General features: G+C 52.2%; 7 non-coding genes across 7 annotated transcripts; 4 read left to right on the top strand and 3 right to left on the bottom strand.

The window, feature by feature from the left end:
- Positions 1–1011: 1011 nt before the first annotated feature.
- On the top strand, positions 1012–1085 carry trnak-cuu (transfer RNA lysine (anticodon CUU)). Its single transcript has one exon. It is a non-coding gene; the product is annotated as a tRNA-Lys (tRNA).
- Positions 1086–2257: 1172 nt separating this feature from the next.
- trnar-acg (transfer RNA arginine (anticodon ACG)) lies at positions 2258–2330 on the top strand. The gene has a single exon. It is a non-coding gene; the product is annotated as a tRNA-Arg (tRNA).
- A 976-nt stretch (positions 2331–3306) lies between these two features.
- On the bottom strand, positions 3307–3423 carry LOC148632567 (U5 spliceosomal RNA). Its single transcript, XR_015934293.1, has one exon. It is a non-coding gene; the product is annotated as a U5 spliceosomal RNA (small nuclear RNA).
- A 5262-nt stretch (positions 3424–8685) lies between these two features.
- On the top strand, positions 8686–8855 carry LOC148632568 (U1 spliceosomal RNA). The gene has a single exon (XR_015934269.1). It is a non-coding gene; the product is annotated as a U1 spliceosomal RNA (small nuclear RNA).
- A 636-nt stretch (positions 8856–9491) lies between these two features.
- LOC148632569 (5S ribosomal RNA) lies at positions 9492–9610 on the bottom strand. Its single transcript, XR_015934279.1, has one exon. It is a non-coding gene; the product is annotated as a 5S ribosomal RNA (ribosomal RNA).
- A 1775-nt stretch (positions 9611–11385) lies between these two features.
- LOC148632570 (U1 spliceosomal RNA) lies at positions 11386–11549 on the top strand. The gene has a single exon (XR_015934264.1). It is a non-coding gene; the product is annotated as a U1 spliceosomal RNA (small nuclear RNA).
- Positions 11550–12185: 636 nt separating this feature from the next.
- Positions 12186–12304, bottom strand: LOC148632571 (5S ribosomal RNA). Its single transcript, XR_015934276.1, has one exon. It is a non-coding gene; the product is annotated as a 5S ribosomal RNA (ribosomal RNA).
- Positions 12305–15291: the final 2987 nt, after the last annotated feature.

A 15291-nucleotide genomic window follows, 5' to 3' on the forward strand; every position in this document is an offset into this window, starting at 1 on the left:
GCGTATTTAGACAGCATGTCTATACACATTAAGATGTAACAGAAACCGTCGTTGAACGCGTGGTGTTCTCTCATGTCCACCAAGTCGGCCTGCCACTGCCAGTCCATTTCGGACACCAGCGTCCTGTTTCTCTTAAAACGTACGCGCGCCGGCTTGTGCAGCGTATAAGCAGCCTGGCCGGACAGCCACTCGACCACCCGGCCGCGGCTGGCGCCGCGCACACCCCGGGATCTCGCGGCCCGCAACAGACCCCCTGCGCCGCCGTAACTGCCCGATTTCCTAGGGTTATAATAGAGCGCACTCAACCCCGCGACGGACATGCTCCCCTTCCAAACCAATACACACTCGCACACACCCAGGGATGCGCCGGCTGGGGGCTTTGGGACCCCGAGGCGCCGGGGCGACCGGCCGGTGGGGGTTCCGACCCACACCATTGGCTCCTGAGGGGGCGGGACATGCACAAATAACAACACGCCATTGGATGGCTGGGGGGCGGGACAACCAAACACCGCGGACGACCATTGGATGGAAAAGGGGGCGTGGTACCTGTCAAAAGTTTGACGAAAGGTGTCGCTTTATACTACTCACAATGGATTAGCAGTTCATCGCCTTAACCACTCAGCCACCTCGTCGACAAAACTGGGCTGTCCAGACATGGGTTGGCGCGCTCCAGATGATCTTTTTCTTTTTTTTCCCTCGTACTCGAGGGTCCTTTTCCTGTTCCACATGCGATTTCAACATTTTCCTTGGGAGATCTCAAGCCAGCAAGCCACTGCTGAGGTTCAGTGGCCAGTGTGGAGTTCAGTGGCCCTGTTGTACACAGAAAGCACATTGAGCTCCTTGGACATGAAAAGTTCCAGATAAAAGCCATTTGTCATCCTTTCTCTTGGTGTCAATGTTGCTATTGTATGTAAAGGTGGCAACTTGCTCAGCGAGCAGGCGGAGCACACACCGAATGCAGATGTGTCTGAGTGGTGTGTCCAAGTGGCTGCAAAAGGACAATACTCCCGGGGCGCCGTGGCTTAGTTGGTTAAAGTGCTTGTCTCTTAAACAGGAGATCCTGGGTCCGAATCCCAGTGGTGCCTTCTTTGTTCTGTCTTCTCGAACAGAACTGGTCCTTACAGACAACCGCCTACAGCTAGACTTAATTAAATGCAAGTATTCATTTCCTGTCTTTAACGCGACTTGTTTTTCTTAAAATGGATGGAACTTGCAAAACATGAAATACAAACATTGCTAATCAGCGCTAGCGGCTGGCAAAAAAAAAAAGAAGTCAGCAATTTTTTTTTTCTTTAACCTTAACCCTGCTAATGGAGAAGAGTTAAACGACCGAGTCTATGCAGCTTAAACGGTGCTCACGTCGGGTTCTTAGCTGAAACGGTGGTAAATCACGCTCACCCCAGTCCTTAATCTTTTAAAAGGATACAAAATTGAACCTAGTCGCCACATCACATACATCCTGTTCAACGATAAAAAGGTGACATCTATCCTCGATCCAGAGTAAATCTCACGTTGAGGGCATATTTTTTTCCACTTTACCATGAGTCGGGCTCAGCTGCACAGAGGCGAGAGCAGAGCAATGAGGTCACGGGGACAGGGGAGTCACACGCTGGCGGTTTAAACACGCGGAAGAAAACTGAGGGATCCACAGTATGTGGACCCTCCGTGCGCCATCAGTCCGCACTCCGGACTCTGAATCCTGCCATCCGAGTTAAGATCTCGGCGGAACCTGAGGCGCAGTTCCTTCTTAAAACGTAATCTGGTGAGCATTTCTAGAATCGTGCTTGTATAGATGCAGCCCTTAATGTGTTGCTAGGTTAAAATTGATGACTTCTTGAACTTCAGTAGGCAACTGCCCTCTTGATTTCGGATTTAATTTCTTTATTACAGGGGCGCTTTTATGAAGACAGAGTCATGTTCAGGTACTTTGCTTGATGGAGGAAGCATATTTCGGACTCTGTGATCTGCTCACCTGGAAAGGTCTGCTGTACTACTACAAGAGAGAAGTAGAGTCTGGAAGAATGGACAATTTTATGATGCTTTGGAAGATAATGTTTTTTTTTCTTTGAAATCGAAATGAATCAGAATATCAGTGCAAAAGACAAACTCTTGGTTTGGTTTAAAGAGATATGGTTTTAAAACAGACAAAATGTAGAAAACAGGTGTTTCTCACTTTTGGAAAAGAATGGACCGGGGGTAATATTTTACTAGTTGCAGTGCTGATCTCACTGGGTTACAGTCCTGCAGTGTCACACCAGGGCCAGTGGCGCAATGGATAACGCGTCTGACTACGGATCAGGAGATTGCAGGTTCGACTCCTGTCTGGCTCGGGTCGTTTTTAAACGCATCGGGCTACTCCCTAAGTAGTCTGTGCTACTTACTGCATTGTAATTGTACCCAGTAAGAGATTTCCTTCATGTAAATGAACTGCACCTGACAGCTTTAGAAAAACACCTGGGCTCAGTACGGTGCTGAGAGCTCAGCGTTGCTGTTCTAATTAGCACACACTGCATCGACTATGAGCCCGAACTTTTCAATTATTCCGATCAGTAAGTCAACACATAGTCCACATGAACGGTAGAAATATTCTCTTGTCTGTCTCTTGTTTGTATAGAACTGAATGTCCCTGACAATGTACTGTTAGTTTTAATTGAAGAACGGCATTTGTGTTCAAATATACCAGACAAGTTTATGTAACTGCTCATGCGACACTCAGTTGTAATTAGTCAAGAAATAAAGTCAACAACAGCTGCGGGTTTGATTCTGAACGTATGAGATTGCAGCGCTTTTTACTTCCATTGACAAATGATAGAGATTCGAAGAGAGATCCTTCAGACCAGCAAGCAAACCCACGGCTATTTCGGTTTTCTATCTAGGCAACGTTGGTGTCTGCAATAGCATACATGAAAGCGTGATGCAGGGTGAGCGCCCCCCCACCGGCACCATTAACACCACTTCCAGCTGGAAACTTTGTTTTTCCCTGTAGCTCACCCTCATCCGGGTACTGACCTGGCTAACAAATGCTTTGCTTCAGTGGGTTTTCAGTTGCGAGTTGCAAGGGGATGCAAGTGATGGAGCCGCTCGCTGCAAAAGCCACTGCTTTGGCTGGGAATCGAACCAGAGCCTCCCGCGTGGGAAGCGAGAATTCTAACACTGAACCACCAATGCTCAGTACCCAGGCCTTCAAAAAAGACGCTTTTTTGGTGCTCTTTTTTGGTGCTCTGTTAAAAAAGCGTCGACATTACCTCTTTCAAATAAGAGCGATTGTGAGCGGTTTTGTTTTCTCTCTTTGACCAGCCCAGCTGCGCCCCACCCGAAGGCAGGGAAGCACAAAAATTGTATGGAACTCATTCATGCTCCTCTCCATGGAAATCTTTAGTAAAAGGCAAAAGATTTGTACGAGATGAAGAGAAACCAGAGTGCGTGGCTGGACAGCTGCAGGAGCCCAGGCCGCCTTCAAGGCCTCTGCCCTGCCGGTCGTGGTTGGTAATGCACCTGGCCTTACAAACGAGCCAGTGGGGCCCGTTCAGCTCCGGGCTCATCGCCTGCGGCTCTCGGCTTACCTGGCAGGGGAGATACCTTGATCAGCCTGTAGTTGGAGTAGTTGGATTGTTTTCTTGTTTTGTGGAAGCAGTGTTTGTTTTGCAGTTTGAGATGGCAACCTTTGGATCCCGCAAGAATGCTGTACGTTTTGAGCTTTTGGATGACCTCTTCATGGATCGTATGCAGTTCAGCAGAAAAGTGTTACAGAAGGAACTTGGCTTTGAACCTCGGCACTTGGATTTCATCTTCGCTCTCCCAGGTCAGAAAGCATTTGAGGTTGTTTTTGCTACCTATTCTCTGTTTGAACAATGTGTGGATGTGTTTGAGGCAAAAAGAGGGAAAGTTCCTGCCCTTGAGAAGATCATCTTGCAGCCTCTGACACGGAGAGAGAGGAAAACGGTGCATGTTGTTATGTTCTCGGAACTGGCAAAGACGGAGGACATTCACATCTGGCTTAAGCAGTACTGCACCGTCCACCATGGAACTGAGGTTAGAGATGTTGACGGTATAAAAACAGGAGCAAGGAAATTCGAGGTTCGCTTGCTACCGGACAATGTAAATGGAGGCTTAAGGCACCTGCCCTCTACAATCCGGCTCGGCGCCTGCAATGGCTATGTTTTTTATGTGGGACAACCAAAGGTGTGTCGGCGCTGTGGTGCTGTGGGACACCTGGCATCGTCCTGCACTGTGAAATGCTGCAAGACCTGTGGCAAACAGGGACATTTAGCCTCTGACTGTTCAATGCTGCCAAAGTGCAATTTATGTGGCTCGGAAGGACACGTTTTTAAGAACTGCCCTCACGCCTACGCCAATAAACTCAAAATGAGAAAGGATGAGGCAGTGCTTGTTTCAGCCAAACCGGCCCGAAAAGCCAAAGCAAACAACAAGTCAAACAAAGAACCCTTGTTGGACAAAGAGTCTCAGCCTCCAGCCAGGATCAGTCCTGCTGTGGCTCCGGGGCCGGTGGAAGAGAAATCCACCACGCTCCCACAACCGCAGACTGCACCAGACAAGCACAAGGGTTTGAAAACCCCCGAGAACAGCAAGACCCCTCCCCCACTCCTGCTCCTCAGAACGAGGGCCAGTGTGGGGCCCCCCGGTGGAGCGGGTCCAGCGACGATACCCAGGATTCAGCGGCGCTGCTTTTCTCAGACTCTGCAAGTGCTACAGATGCCCTCCTCTCCTCCATCCAGTCCATCACGGAGGATCTGCAGCAGCTGGTGGGTGAGGGGGAAGAGGAGACTGGTGCATCGGCTGCACCCCTTTCCCCTCAGTGCTCCCAGGAGCTGGACTTGAGGAAAAGGAAAAATGACTCTGTTTTCTCCCCGAGCGAGGAGGAAGGAGAGAATGGCGATGGGGACAGCTGGAACCCCTCCACCCCTCCCTCTACCCCCTTCCTTGAAATGGACTCCGTGAACGCTTTTACTGCTGCCACCCTGATGAAGGCTCATTCAGAGGATGGCTGGCAGGAAATTGGTAAGAAGAAAAAGAAAAAGAAGAAGGTAACAGGTGAGACCGAAGAGAAATGTGTTTTGTAAAGACTGGTTCCACTTTCTTATGTAATATGGCTCTAAACATAATTTCTCTTAACACCAGAGGTATCAATGACGGAGTTAAATGTCAGTGTGTCTTTGATTACCTCCAGCAGAGAGAGGGAGATGTGTTGATGTTGCAGGAGTGTGCTTTAGCCTATCAAGAGAGGTATAAAAGCTTTGAAGATAGGTGGGATAAAGGGCCTTCTGTTTGGTCAGGGGACAATAACAACAGAGCCTCTGGCGTGGCCATTCTTTTCAAAGGATGGGCTTTCAAATTGAAAAGTATTCAGAGGGTCATAGATGGCAGGTTGCTGTGTGTGGATGTGGAATGGGGGACCGTTAACCTGCGGCTAATCAATGTGTATTGTCCTACTGACGTGGGAGGAAGGGTGGAGCTACTCAAGGCACTCTCTCCCCTATTGTTAAGTAGCACAGACGTGATAGTGGGAGGGGATTTTAATTGTATCTTAGAGCACACAGACAGGCAGTCTAGCTCTCCGATAAAATTGGATTCCAGCTCACTGGCCCTGCAAAACTTAGTTCAAGACTTTAAACTCTCAGACACATATAGATGTATATATCCCACAACAGCAGGATATGCATGGTCAGGGAGGAATAGCAGCTCCAGAATTGACTATTGCTTTGTCTCAGAGAGAGTGAAAGTTGTTGGGGTCACTCTTCAGCCTGTCTTCTTCTCAGATCATCAGGCTTTAGGGTGTAGAGTGGAACTCCAGGGCGGGACTGTCTTTGGCCCAGGCCTCTGGAAACTCAACACAAAGCTGCTAGAGAACGAGGGGGTAGTATCCCGCTACAAGGAGAAACTATCACAGTGGCTGTCCTTGCAGTGTCTGTACGGGTCAGTAGGAGAGTGGTGGGAGGAGGTGAAGATGAGGACAAAGGCCTTTTTCATGGCTGAGGGAAGGAAGGCTGCTGCCAGACGGAGAGGAGTGCTAGCCAGGAAACAGAGGCAGCTGCAGCATCTCTACACGATGCTGCACAGTGGCTTCGATGTGCTCGAGGATATCACCCTTTTAAAAAAGGACATCCGGAGCATAGCCGAAGAAAGTAGTCGAGGAGTGCTGTTAAGAGGCAGAGTGCAGTTCTTGGAAGAAAATGAGAAGTGTACTCGCTTCTTTTTCAGGAAAGTGGTAGGCTCCAAGTCTGTCATGGAAAGTGTAGTTGATGAGGAGGGACGAGAGAGAACAGAGCCGAGTGCTATCCTCTCCTGCACCAAGGCCTTCTACTCAAGACTGTACAGCTCTACAGAGGTAAAGGATGAAGAAATTCATTTTTTTACCTCAAAGCTAGAAAACGTTTTGAGTGAAGAAGATAGGGAAGTACTTGAGAGGGATTTGACAGTAGAAGAGCTGAGACAGGCTATGGAGAGCTTACAGAAGGGGAAAACTCCAGGTGCTGACGGGCTCCCTAAAGAATTTTATTGCACCTTTTGGGATCTGCTTCAGGATCCGCTACTGGTCCTATTCGAGGAAAGATATAAGACAGAATTGCTGCCTGACTCCTTAAGAGAAGGCACTATCTCTCTCTTGTTTAAGAAAGGAGCAAAAAATGACATAAAGAACTGGAGACCCCTCAGCCTGTTAGGCGTGGACACTAAGATCCTGTCCAAAGCCCTTTTCCTGCACCTACAAAATGTAGTGGCCTCACTGGTAGGGAAAGAACAGACTTGTGGGATAGCAGGACGCCTGATGAGCGACAACCTGGCCTTGTTGAGGGATGTCTGTCTGTACTCTGAGGATCGCTCCCTCCCTCTTTGCATTTTAGGTGTAGACCTAGAAAAGGCCTTTGACCGCCTAAACCGGCAGTACTTAACATCGGGACTTGAGCACATGAAGTTTGGCCCCATCATGAGAAAGTGGATTAACCTGCTGTACACAGGTAGCAACAGCAGAGTCATGGTTAATGGCAATAGATCACGCCCCTTTGAAGTCTGTTCAGGGGTGAGGCAGGGCTGCCCATTATCCCCCTTGTTATGCGTTTTGGCTATGGAGCCCTTAGCCTGTGCCTTGCGCCAGGATCAGGCCATTAATGGGATACCAGTGCCTGGAAGTGGGGGAGGAGAGGTAAAGACATCTCTATACATGGATGACGTCACCCTGCTCCTCTCTGACAATGCCTCAATTAGCAGAGCTCTGCAGTGCTGTGATCGTTTCTCTTTGGCTTCCTCCGCAAAAATTAACAAATCTAAGAGTGAGATTTTTTATCAGAACTGGAGGGAGCCAAAAGAAGGACATGATCTCAGGCTGCAAGAGAAGAGAATTAAGGTCCTGGGGGTGTATTTTGGAGAAGAGATGGGAACAGTAAATTGGCAGAACAAATTGCCAATCTTAAACAAAAAACTGATGCAATGGAAGGACCGAGACCTCACCATGACAGGGAAGGTGCTGGTCATCAAAGCCGAGCTCTTGCCTGTCTTGAATTTTCTGGCTTCTACCTTCCCAATCCCACACCGTGTTGCGGCGGTGATGAGGAGATTGATGTTTCAATTTCTATGGGGTGGGAAGCAGGAAAGACTCAGAAGGGAAATAATGTACAGGCCGCTACCCTCAGGGGGGAAGTCTGTCCCAGATATTGCTACGAAGCTGCTGTGCATTTTCCTGGCCTCTGTGCTGAGAGGCTTTGCAACAGCACCTGCAGCGCGTACCTGGACTTATTTTTCCAGGCTCTGGGTAGGTAGGGAGGTGTTCAGAGTGTGGGGTGTCAGACCCAAGCTGGACGTCCCACTCTCTGACACATGCCCTGCAATTTATGGGACAGTTAAAAGTTTTCTAAGATCTCACCCAATTGGCCATATTCCCCTCCGAGATGACAGCGTCCAAAACTGGAAGATTTCGTTGCACCCCAGAACAATAGGCAGACCCATGTGGGCATTTTAACATCAGCCCAAACAAGGAAGGTGTGGAAACACACATCCTCTAAGTTTCTGTGCAACATTCACAGAGATTTAGCCTGGAGTGTCGTCCACCAGTGCTTACCGGTACGAACTTTCTTGTACCGTAGGGGCCTCACCCCCAGCCCTCGCTGCGTTAGGGTGGGCTGCGGCGAGGAGGAGACTGTATCCCATCTCCTGTGGTCCTGCTTTTTTGCTAAGGCCTTCTGGGCACAGTTTGAAGATTGGTTGCTGGCTCTCTCGCCCCAATTTACCCTGACCGCTGCTTTCGTCATATACGGCATCTCTCCTGTCAAACTTCCTCCTGACGTGTTTGACAGGATCTGGGCCGTGGTGAACAGTGGGAAAGTTGCCCTGTGGAGAGTGAGGAACATGGGGCTGTTCAAAGGCATCGAGATCCCAGTCAAGGCAGCAGGTAGTCTGGCCCTGTTCATCACCCGAGAGAACTATTACCTCAGAGATCTGTGGAGAGAAGGGAGGGAGGAAGCAGAAAATCTGTGGGAAATAGAGAGCATAGGTCAATATCTCAAGAAACTGTGAAAAACATTATCAAGTTTAAGTAAAGAATGTGATTTGCACCAGAAAAAAAGAAAATTGTTGCTATGTAACTGTTACCATGTCAAAATGTAATGAGATGTGATCATATATACTGTTTTAAGTATGTATATGAATGTAAAGCTTTCTGATTTGTGATGTCCTGTATTTTTTTGTGAAAAGAAAATAAAGTTCTTAAAAATCGAAATCGGTTCACCCAGGGCGAGGCTCGGCCATTGCACTCCGGCTGTGCTGACCCCTGCGAATTCCCCAAATGTGGGAATCTCGACTGCATAATTTCTGGTAGTGGGGGACTGCGTTCGCGCTCTCCCCTGATGTGCTTGGTCCAAAATCAGATACGGGAGGGTTAGGACACCACGAGCTGCGTGGCTGCGGAAGGATCCCGGTTCGAAAGGAGTCGACGCCGCTGCTGGTTCTCGCTGGCTTTTAGTTAGGGGTCCGGAGAAGCATCTCAAGCTAGTTCCACTACTCCTTCCGGACGTTCATTCCCTTTTCAAAGTCAGTCGTTTTGCTATAGTCTGCGTTCTTTAGGCTGATTATCGAGGTTAGCCTTTATTTGGTCATGGGGGGCCTCGGTACTGTATGCTGAGTCTAAAGACAGTTTCACCCGTTTTCTGATTGCTCGGTTCTGTACCAGTGCAGACATGTCAAACAGTGAATGGCTGTACCTCTATTGTATCCGTGCTCAATGAATGAAATCGGTAACAAATGAATATATGTCTAGTTATACGAAAAACGAGTGGTTTATCGACTCATCTTCATTTGCAGATTTAGAGGCAGCTTCGATATTCGTTTTACAGACGGGTTTTCTTTTTGGAATATGGGTCACACACATGCCACAGCAACAAAACATCTCTAGAGATGAGGCTATAGATCACCTTTCCATCCTGCAGGTTTTCCTCCCAAAGCCTACGGCACCAACGGCGACCCCTGCTGGCCGGGAGAGCAAAAGCTTACAGCACCTGGTATTCCCAGGCAGTCTCCCATCCAAGTACTAACCAGGCCCGACGCTGCTTAGCTTCCGAGATCAGACGAGATCAGGCGTGTTCAGGGTGGTGTGGCCGTAAGCGAAAACCCCGGCGACTGACTCGCTACTTGAAGCTGTGTGTGGCGGGGGTTCCGTGCCCCCCGAGCGGGACTGAAGGATCGTTCGTGTGCAACTCTTTGGAAAGGAGCTGCTTTCCAAATCGCATTGCGTGCCTGGATGTTGGCGAATGCGCTCCCTTGTGTTGGCTCGTCCCGCACTGGAGGAGGACAAACAATCTGCACGGAGGAGCACCAGGCAAGTCTTCACCAGACAAAAACCTCCAGTGCACAGCACTCTGGAAACATTTCGGGGCTTTCGCGTGTTTATTTCAGCACGTAAAGCGCACCGGTCCAACACGTCGGCTGGGTGCGCGGCGCCTCCGCCCTCTTGTGGCCTTGCGGCGTCAGAGCAAGAGGCTCCTTCTCGCTGCCCTTCCGCTGTGTTGCAGGACCCGGAGCGCGCACTTTGTGGGGGGCGGGGGACCGCGTTCGCGCTCTGCCCCCGGTCTCTTGCGCGAGTACTAAATCTCACGGACAGGGGGGCCTCGTCATTGATTGTTACAGGTGAGACGGGGATTAGGAGGAGACCCCGACTGATGTGTAAAGGGGAGCACTAACACCAGAGGGACACCCCCGGCGTCTCTTTTTGAGAGACGCCCTGGGGTTTCCTAATGGCCAAGGAGGGTCGGGACCACGGTTTGACCTCTGTTTGTGCAGCAGAGTGTCGCCATCAGGAGGCTGGGGCGTAAGAGAGCCACACAGCCCGCAGGGTGAGCGCTCCCTACTGGTCCCAGTCACACCTCTTGCAGGAGCAGCAGCAACCGGAGCTTTTCCGGGGTGGAATCTCCCATCCGGGTGCCGGCCAGGCTCACACCTGCTGGGCTGCCCCGGGGGTGAGCCCAGTCGAGAGTCGCAGGGCCAGATCTAGTCACCGGGGAGAAACGATACAAGTGAAGGATTGCTCGGCTCTCGGCACTTGAAAAGACCGACAAATGTCTCGTTCCCGCCGGAGCTGAATGTACCCGCATGTGTGGTGTCGTCTTCTTCCCCCGCCCCGCTGTGTTTGCTGTATTGTCTCTGAAGCCGGCCCCCCCGAGACGAGACGGGCTGTTCCTGTGCCCCAATTAACACTTTACAGGTGCCATTCCCCGGCATTGTGGCCATTGTCGGTGCTCACACGCGATAAGATAAGGCGGAGGAGAGCGGGGCATGCCCAGCGGCAGACATTCAAGGAGGGGGCAGTGCGAGGTGAGGTGAGGTGCGACACGCCGGAGCCCCGACGCAGCTAATGCGGAGCACTTGTTGGACTGGCATCGAAAGGACGTGTGCGCACGGAGCGAGCCTTCCCTGCGGCGGAGCGCGGGAACTTTCTCCCCCCCTCCCGCTGCAGGGGTTGTGTGCACTGCAGCGGTGCCGAGAGAAAAGCACAGAAGGCAGCAGGCTCTGGAGAGCAGGTAAGAGACGGAGCCTTGTGGGCAGGCGAGCAGGCCCGTTTTTTGGAAATTGCTGAAAAGGTTTGTTCGGTGTCTGGCAGGCGCACGTCGCGAGCTTGCGTGGCGATCTGCCGGTCTGGAGTTATGCAAATGAGGCCGAATTGCATCCCGGGACATGCTGCGAATGCGCAACGGCGACTGCAGATGTGTAGGAAACGGCGCGCTCGTTTTCTCGTTTTGCCCACACTTTTGAGTGTTAGTGTGGCGTGTGAGTGTGTGAAAGAGTGGGCCCAGCAGGAGGCGGTGGCGTGCGGGGCGAGGAGGTGGCCTAGGCTGCGCGATTTGTGCTGTGGGTGCGGGCTGCTTGCAGGGGCCTGTTTAACTCATACTTACCTGGCAGGGGAGATACCTTGATCAAGAAGGAGGTTCACCCAGGGCGAGGCTCGGCCATTGCACTCCGGCTGTGCTGACCCCTGCGAATTCCCCAAATGTGGGAATCTTGACTGCATAATTTCTGGTAGTGGGGTACTGCGTTCGCGCTCTCCCCTGATGTGCTTGGTCCAAAATCAGATACGGGAGGGTTAGGACACCACGAGCTGCGTGGCTGCGGAAGGATCCCGGTTCGACAGGAGTGGACGCCGCTGCTGGTTCTCGCTGGCTTTTAGTTAGGGGTCCGGAGAAGCATCTCAAGCTAGTTCCACTACTCCTTCCGGACGTTCATTCCCTTTTCAAAGTCAGTCGTTTTGCTGTAGTCTGCGTTCTTTAGGCTGATTATCGAGGTTAGCCTTTATTTGGTCATGGGGGGCCTCGGTACTGTATGCTGAGTCTAAAGACAGTTTCACCCGTTTTCTGATTGCTCGGTTCTGTACCAGTGCAGACATGTCAAACAGTGAATGGCTGTACCTCTATTGTATCCGTGCTCAATGAATGAAATCGGTAACAAATGAATATATGTCTAGTTATACGAAAAACGAGTGGTTTATCGACTCATCTTCATTTGCAGATTTAGAGGCAGCTTCGATATTCGTTTTACAGACGGGTTTTTTTTTTTGAATATGGGTCACACACATGCCACAGCAACAAAACGTCTCTAGAGATGAGGCTATAGATCACCTTTCCATCCTGCAGGTTTTCCTCCCAAAGCCTACGGCACCAACGGCGACCCCTGCTGGCCGGGAGAGCAAAAGCTTACAGCACCTGGTATTCCCAGGCAGTCTCCCATCCAAGTACTAACCAGGCCCGACGCTGCTTAGCTTCCGAGATCAGACGAGATCGGGCGTGTTCAGGGTGGTGTGGCCGTAAGCGAAAGCCCCGGCGACTGACTCGCTACTTGAAGCTGTGTGTGGCGGGGGTTCCGTGCCCCCCGAGCGGGACTGAAGGATCGTTCGTGTGCAACTCTTTGGAAAGGAGCTGCTTTCCAAATCGCATTGCGTGCCTGGATGTTGGCGAATGCGCTCCCTTGTGTTGGCTCGTCCCGCACTGGAGGAGGACAAACAATCTGCACGGAGGAGCACCAGGCAAGTCTTCACCAGACAAAAACCTCCAGTGCACAGCACTCTGGAAACATTTCGGGGCTTTCGCGTGTTTATTTCAGCACGTAAAGCGCACCGGTCCAACACGTCGGCCGGGTGCGCGGCGCCTCCGCCCTCTTGTGGCCTTGCGGCGTCAGAGCAAGAGGCTCCTTCTCGCTGCCCTTCCGCTGTGTTGCAGGACCCGGAGCGCGCACTTTGTGGGGGGTGGGGGACCGCGTTCGCGCTCTGCCCCCGGTCTCTTGCGCGAGTACTAAATCTCACGGACAGGGGGGCCTCGTCATTGATTGTTACAGGTGAGACGGGGATTAGGAGGAGACCCCGACTGATGTGTAAAGGGGAGCACTAACACCGGAGGGACACCCCCGGCGTCTCTTTTTGAGAGACGCCCTGGGGTTTCCTAATGGCCAAGGAGGGTCGGGACCTCGGTTTGACCTCTGTTTGTGCAGCAGAGTGTCGCCATCAGGAGGCTGGGGCGTAAGAGAGCCACACAGCCCGCAGGGTGAGCGCTCCCTACTGGTCCCAGTCACACCTCTTGCAGGAGCAGCAGCAACCGGAGCTTTTCCGGGGTGGAATCTCCCATCCGGGTGCCGGCCAGGCTCACACCTGCTGGGCTGCCCCGGGGGTGAGCCCAGTCGAGAGTCGCAGGGCCAGATCTAGTCACCGGGGAGAAACGATACAAGTGAAGGATTGCTCGGCTCTCGGCACTTGAAAAGACCGACAAATGTCTCGTTCCCGCCGGAGCTGAATGTACCCGCATGTGTGGTGTCGTCTTCTTCCCCCGCCCCGCTGTGTTTGCTGTATTGTCTCTGAAGCCGGCCCCCCCGAGACGAGACGGGCTGTTCCTGTGCCCCAATTAACACTTTACAGGTGCCATTCCCCGGCATTGTGGCCATTGTCGGTGCTCACACGCGATAAGATAAGGCGGAGGAGAGCGGGGCATGCCCAGCGGCAGACATTCAAGGAGGGGGCAGTGCGAGGTGAGGTGAGGCCCCGACGCAGCTAATGCGGAGCACTTGTTGGACTGGCATCGAAAGGACGTGTGCGCACGGAGCGAGCCTTCCCTGCGGCGGAGCGCGGGAACTTTCTCCCCCCCTCCCGCTGCAGGAGTTGTGTGCGCTGCAGCGGTGCCGAGAGAAAAGCACAGAAGGCAGCAGGCTCTGGAGAGCAGGTAAGAGACGGAGCCTTGTGGGCAGGCGTGCAGGCCCGTTTTTTGGAAATTGCTTAAAAGGTTTGTTCGGTGTGTGGCAGGCGCACGTCGCGAGCTTGCGTGGCGATCTGCCGGTCTGGAGTTATGCAAATGAGGCCGAATTGCATCCCGGGACATGCTGCGAATGCACAACGGCGACTGCAGATGTGTAGGAAACGGCGCGCTCGTTTTCTCGTTTTGCCCACACTTTTGAGTGTTAGTGTGGCGTGTGAGTGTGCGAAAGAGTGGGCCCAGCAGGAGGCGGTGGCGTGCGGGGCGAGGAGGTGGCCTAGGCTGCGCGATTTGTGCTGTGGGTGCGGGCCGCTTGCAGGGGCCTGTACAACTCATACTTACCTGGCAGGGGAGATATCTTGATCAAGAAGGAGATTCAACCAGGGCGAGGCTCGGCCATTGCACTCCGGTAGGGAGCGCTCACCCTGCGGGCTGTGTGGCTCTCTTACGCCCCAGCCTCCTGATGGCGACACTCTGCTGCACAAACAGGCGCCGTCCTTCGGGGGAGGCGTCAAACCGAGGTCCCGACCCTCCTTGGCCATTAGGAAACCCCAGGGCGTCTCTCAAAAAGAGACGCCGGGGGTGTCCCTCTGGTGTAAGTGCTCCCCTTTACCCATCAGTCGGGGTCTCCTCCTAATCCCCGTCTCACCTGTAACAATCAATGACGAGGCCCCCCTGTCCATGAGATTTAGTACTCGCGCAAGAGACCGGGGGCAGAGCGCGAACGCGGTCCCCCGCCCCCCACAAAGTGCGCGCTCCGGGTTCCCTCTCGGGGCCCTGCAACACAGCGGAAAGGCAGCAAGAAGGAGCCTCTTGCTCTGACGCCGCAAGAACGTCAGAGCAAGAGAACATAACAACATGCACCGTTTTCCTCTCTCTCTGTGTCAGAGGCTGCAAGTTGATCTTCTCAAGTGCAGGAACTTTCCCTCTTTTTGCCTCAAACACATCCACGCATTGTTCAAACAGAGGATAGGTAGCAAATACAACCTCAAATGCTTTCTGACCTGGGAGAGCTTAGATGAAATCCAAGTGCCGAGGTTCAAAGCCAAGCTCCTTCTGTAACACTTTTCTGCTGAACTGCATACGATCCATGAAGAGGTCATCCAAAAGCTCAAAACGTACAGCAATCTTGCGGGATCCAAAGGTTGCCATTTCAAAAACTGCAAAACAAACACTGCTTCCACAAAACAAGAAAACAATCCAAATACTCCACCTACAGGCTGATCAAGGTATGTCCCCTGCCAGGTAAGTATCAGCTGATAAACCAGCTGACAGGCTCTGTTGCAGCCTCTGTTCCAGCGGTTGTCCAATGGGCGTTGTCCCGGCGTCCTCTGGCTACCGGCCAACCAGTCGAGGTGCAGCTCGGAGTAGGACGGGCGGAGGAATCTGACTGCGGCGCGCAGGGCAGTCGTTGCTCCGAGGGGATCTACCAGCAGTCCGGCTGGCTGGTAGAAAGTCTCTATGCACAGAGTGTGACCGCGAGTCCTCACAAGTCACTCTTGTGCCTGGGAAGAAGCTGGTTCGTTCCCGGTCCAGCACTGCTTCTGAATAAGCTATTCAG

Source organism: Lepisosteus platostomus, unplaced genomic scaffold (genome assembly GCF_059453375.1).
Source record: "Lepisosteus platostomus isolate fLepPlt1 unplaced genomic scaffold, fLepPlt1.hap1 Scaffold_60_H1, whole genome shotgun sequence".
NCBI lineage: Eukaryota > Metazoa > Chordata > Actinopteri > Semionotiformes > Lepisosteidae > Lepisosteus > Lepisosteus platostomus.